This window comes from Nansenia antarctica, assembly GCF_963989245.1.
Source record: "Nansenia antarctica genome assembly, chromosome: 7".
Classification (NCBI taxonomy): domain Eukaryota; kingdom Metazoa; phylum Chordata; class Actinopteri; order Argentiniformes; family Microstomatidae; genus Nansenia; species Nansenia antarctica.
Window position 1 is genome coordinate 35,525,105 of NC_137677.1, and position 6,128 is coordinate 35,531,232.

Genomic DNA, 6,128 nt, shown 5'->3' on the forward strand with positions numbered 1-6,128 from the left:
GGGAAATTTGTGCACAAACTATTTCGTTGTCTCAGTACTTGTGTTCTGTTCAATGACAATAAAGTTTAATCTCTTAATCTTAATCTTAACATTGACTCAAAGTCCAACTGCCACATGAATATCTATCGTATGCATCCTATCGCATTGTTTAGGTGGCTACATACAACATAGTGCTTGGTTGACATTACAGGAAGAATCAATATCATTGATATCCTCAAGTTGCATATACAGTATTTTGTTTTGTTTTACACAGGGGTTCTTTTTCATTAGTATTAGTGACAGGAAAAGATGGCTGCCGTGAAAGGCCTTGTATAAAAATAAAAAATAAAATCATCACATTTTTAGGGATCAAAATTGTGTTATGGACGGATACGACTTCACATAAAATCAATACTTGTGTGATCCTTTAACAACATTATTTGATTTTTTCAAATTATCATTTCATTTCCCCACTCTATTAGACAAAATCACGCTATAATTAGTCGCTACTTGGTTTTCAGGTGTGGATTCCCCCCCCCCCCTCCCTTTTTTTGAACTCCTCCCTTTCCTTTTTCTATTTAAACTTCCTCTTCCTGGTTCACTTCAATTCTCCCTGATGAAGGCACAGTGTGCTGTGAACGTTGGAGCTTTTTCTTTCTTTTAAGCCTTTTATGATATCAGTCTTGCTTGACTTTTTAAAAAAAATCATTCTTGATAGGTTGGGACAGAACCCATATCTACCGTTTAAATTAATTATTCCTGTCAGTAGTTTGCACAAATAATTGTGTACAAACAAATTGCCTTTGCACATGGTTGGGGGAGGGGAAATCAAGTTTCTCCAAATGTTGAGACTCTCTTACACATTGAGTGTGGTGTGTGTGGAGTGAGTTTTGCACTTTAAAAGCACCTTGTGTGTTTCTTCAAATCACAGAGGTTGGGACAGAACCAATATCTACCTTTTAAATTAATTATTCCTGTCAGTAGTTTGTACAAACAAATTGCCTTTGCACATGGTTGGGGGAGGGGAAATTAAGTCTCTCCAAATGTTGAGACTCTTACACATTGAGTGTGTGGTGTGTGTCGAGTGAGTTTTGCACTTTAAAAGCACCTTGTGTGTTTCTTCAAATCACAGTTGAGTGTGAAGTGAGTTTTGCACTTTAAAAGCACCTTGTGTGTTTCTTCAAATCACAGTTGAGTGTGGAGTGAGTTTTGCACTTTAAAAGCACCTTGTGTGTTTCTTCAAATCACAGTTGAGTGTGGAGTGAGTTTTGCACTTTAAAAGCACCTTGGTGTGTTTCTTCAAATGTGAATTTGGTGTACTTTTACAGTCCTTGGTTTGAGAGGGACGTTCTTTCCACCCCTGCTTCAAGGCAACAAAAATGTTTTTCTAAAAACAAATACAAATAGATATGACAGGAATAACAGGAATAATAGTCAGCAGGCCTTGAATTTAGGCCTATATTTCTTTTATCTTTTATCTTCTTAAAGTCTTTTAGTTTAGCTAGCATCCATTGAACACTTACCATGAGCGACGAGTGGACCGCAGTCCGTCGACGGAGACGGGCTTCTCGGCAGGGGCATCTGTCTGGGGGAGGGTCCGGAGGGCCTCAAGCGCAGTATCTACTAAAAAATCAACAACAACATCAACCTCCCAGAGTTGAAAAACAACTTTTCAAATTACTCCAGGCTACTCACCATGCTGAAGTGATCAGTAGATCTCTGGAAACAGGACAGTTTCCAGTGGGGATGATGAAACAAGTTAATAGACTAACATTCTTTATTAAAAACCTCTTCTTATCCACGGACCCAGATGGGCATCCGAAGTGATATAAAGAGTTTATCTCGATCAATTCTCTTCATCGATATCACATTTTTTTCACAATTTTGCATGCTATACGATGCCACATTTTTTTCCCCGAGACGGTAAACACGGCCTAAGTCACATCCAGTTTTCTCCAACTGGAGAATGTGTCATGTCCGGTTTCAACGCCAAATGTCCATACCATTGGTCGGCCAACCCCCCAAAAAATAAAAAATAATAATAAATCTGATACATGACAAAGGTCAAAGGTCAAAGATGGTGCCAAAATATCTCCAAATGGCCTAAACATATAGGTGTCCGCCTAAACATACCTGTACTAAAACAGGTACAAAGTTGCATTTGCTCACATTACTAGCATCAACTTTGGCACAAGTACTAATAAGACCCTGGAGTACTGATTCCTAGATGATTTGGGCTTGGTTATCAGGTTTCCAAGGTGATATTCACTGTAAAAGCTGTTTGTTTTTTAGGCGGAGACTGAATTTGAGATGTTTTATAATGTTCTAGCTCTATTTGCTCTGACACAGTAACATAGATTTTGATTCTGACACTTCTACAGCCACCCCACAGGTGTTAGCTTTCATTTGATAACAATATCATTATGAAGGCCCTTGTGATTGTGGAGATATTCTATATTCACTGTGGGCATGTCATTTCGAGCAGAAAACCAGAAAAATTAGGTGGATAAGAAGAGGTTAAACCCTCATCTCCCCATCCTGACACAAATCACAGAGTGAAACTTAACACAGATGAGTGGATGGTTAATAACTTGAACATTCTCAAAGAAATTATTTTGGGGATAGTATAGGAGTGTAGTAAAAACATTTTGGTTTATGGATCTGGGACCCCTTAAAACATTATTTGATTTTTTCAAATTATCATTTCATTTCCCCACTCTATTAGACAAAATCATATGGAGGACCAAGTCTGCCAAAATTAACAATAAATATATAGACACATAAATGAATGTATGAACAAATAAATCAATGAATACACACAGTATAACGCAATACATTTCTATATGTATTTATTATTTTCCACATTCATTCTTTCTTTTCCACATTGTTTTCCACATTCATTCTTTCTTTTCCACATTGTTTTCCACATTCATTCTTTCTTTTCCACATTGTTTTCCACATTCATTCTTTCTTTTCCACATTGTTTTCCACATTCATTCTTTCTTTTCCACATTCTTTTCCACATTCATTCTTTCTTTTCCACATTCATGCTTTCATTCTTTCCCCGATTATCAGTAATGTATGCAAATATAGGGGCGTGTCTTGCATGTTGTCCTCGCCCCACGCATTTTCATTGGTTGATACCGCGCGTGACGTGGTAAAAGCGACAATGTTGACATTTTTCATTGTTAACATACTGTGTTCAAAACGGTGAAGAACACGTTCAAAACAAAATGATTTGGTGCATTTTTGCAGTAATCATATTCCTATCATATATGACAGAAAGATCACAATAAACAGTTTTTTTGCACAGTGTTTGAGTGACTGTTATTTTGCACTCTGTTAATTGTTAATTGTTAATTGTTAATTTTATTTATAATGCGCCCCCCATCCAACTTTTACATCGGCCCGGGTAAAGGAACAGATAAAGACAAGGACAAGGAACACAGAAAGCAAACAGACACAGACTACTTAAACGAACATCTCAAGGGATACAATTTACAACAAATAGGGAGTAGACTTAGGGAACATCATTGACGAAGAGGTGGGTTTTTAACTTGGCTCTAAAGGAGTCCAGAGTGGGGGCAGACTTGATGGCGGAAGGGAGCGCGTTCCACAGGGTCGGTGCTATCACCGCAAAGGCACGGTCACCCTTCCTCTTGAGGTTGGTGCGGGGGACCCTCAGGCTGAGTTGGGCGTCGGACCTGAGTCTGGGCCTTGAGGTGGAAGACAGGTCCAGGAGGTCCTTGATGTAGGGTGGGGCGAGACTGTTGAGAGCTTTGTAGACAAAGGTGCAGATCTTGAACTTCACTCTCTTCTTTACTGGGAGCCAGTGAAGGGAGATGAGGACAGGGGAGATGTGGTCCCTCATTTTAGTGCCTGACACCAGCCTGGCAGCGGCATTTTGGACTAGCTGCAGGCGGTAGATGGTCTTATCAGGAAGTCCAGCATAGAGTGAGTTGCAGTAGTCGAGCCTAGATGAAATTAGCATGAGGACGACCAGGGTCCAAGACATCTTACACAGGGGACAGGATTCCTGTGTTAGGCCAGATAAAGGTACCGGTCAAGTATGAAGGAAGAGAGTGGATGTTACCACTGCTCATAGTAAAAGGCGACAAGACAGCCTTACTTGGCCGCAACTGGCTGAAACAGATAAAGCTGAACTGGGCAGAGATCTTCAGTGTGAAAAATGACAAGCCAGTGAGTACGATAGTTATGGAGATAGACTCCAGTTCTATGAGTGGAGCGGAGCCCCATAGGGGAGCTCTGCTCCTATTGGTTTACCCGCTACCTAAAGTAGCCAATGACTGAATTTTTCAATGCCTGCGCCCGCCTGGGGTGCTATATAAAGGGGCGTACTTCGCTCCCTCATTCTCCCAAACATACAAAACAGCCGGGTTTGAACGAGTCGAAGTGGGCCAGCAGCCCTATGGGGCTCCGCTCCACTCATAGAACTGGAGTCTATCTCCATAACTATCGTTCTATATCGTGGAGCTCCGCCCCATAGGGGAGCTCTGCTCCTATTGGTTTAGGCGGAGCGAGCGAGGCCAAATGTACCCCCACTGAGACTATTAATCCGAAAACAATCTGCCCCTTCGATTCGTATGCAAGGCTAATAGTCTCGCAAATCCATAGGGACAGCCTCTGCTTCGAGAGTGGTGTCCCGGCTTTCTGTCCGCCATAGCAGATCAGAAGCCGGGGAGAAGATCTCAGTCCTGCCTCGCGCTTCACATATTGTGCCAACGCGCGCACCGGACAATACAATGTAAAACGCCTCTCCCTCTCTCCGTCGTGAGGAGGAGGAAGAAAAGGCGCTCAGAGCACAGCTCTGAACCCTAAACCCACGATTAACCGTAGGGATAAAAGCCAGGTTAGGCCGTAATACAGCTTTTGTTTCGTCATCAGATATGATCAAACAATCTGCCCGTGACGAGAGAGCGCACAAATCACTCACTCGCTCAGCCGTAGTCAAGGCGAGGAGTAGACTCGTCTTGAGAGACAATAAAACGCAACGACACAGTGACAATGGGTTCGAATGGGGGCACGCACAGCGCCTCTAGCACAATCGACAGGTCCCATTTTGGCATTAGAGTCCTATGAGGGCGTCTAAGCCTACACACTCCAGTCAAAAAACGCTTAACCAGCGAATGACTGAAAAACCAGTGTTGTTGTCGCAAAACCCTCATGACAAGCTGAGATGGCAGCCGCGTAAACTTTAATAGTTCCCGCCGCCAATCCCTTGTCAACAGCGACTGTAAGAAACACAAGAACGTTTCGACCCGACAACATACAGGGTCAACGTCCTGTCCCTCACACCACTGTGTAAAACTCGCCAGCGCACCGCATATCCCTTTGCAGTGGATTGCGCGCGCGCACTCTGAATGGTCTGAATGACCGCGTCTGTCAGACCCCTGCGTTCTAACAATCCCTCTCAGTAACCAGGCCATGAGGGGCCCCCCCTCACCAAGCCTCCGGCTTGAGAGAGTGCATCTTGTCGATGAGGTATGGGCCATGGGCCCTCTACCAACATCTCCATCAGTTCCGGAAACCACGGGGCTCCGGGACGGTCCGGGGCTACAAGAATTAACTCTAGCCTCTCTGACCTCACTCGTGCCAACAGTGGGAGGATAGATGTCAGGGGTGGGAACACGTATAACAGGACCCTCGGCCATGGGTGGTGTGCGAATGTAACGACTCCCAATGGCGGGTTGTCCTGTTCGCGCAGGGAGAACCAAAGGCGACACTGCGCATTCGTCCGTGACGCAAACAGAACCACTTCTGCTTGCCCGAACCGTGCCCAAATCAGCGACACAATGGAGGGTGCTAACCTCCAGTCGTCGTCCCTCGGGCCTCCCCGTGATAACAGATCTGCTCCTTCGTTGAGCAGACCTGGAATGTGGAGAGCTTTCAGCGAACTCAGGCGACTCGGTCTCTCCAGTAGCTCAGGTCGGTTTTGACCGATCTCTGTATTACAATCAACTTGCGACGGCGTCTCACTGGAACCCGTCGCAGTCGTGCGAACCGCCTCTGCAGTCTGCGCATGTGTAAAAGGCCTAAGGGGACCACTACATGGGCTGCAGACATCAGTCCTAGTAAGGACATCCTTGACAGAGCGGTGATTGTATTTGTCACTCGACACACCCGGAGAG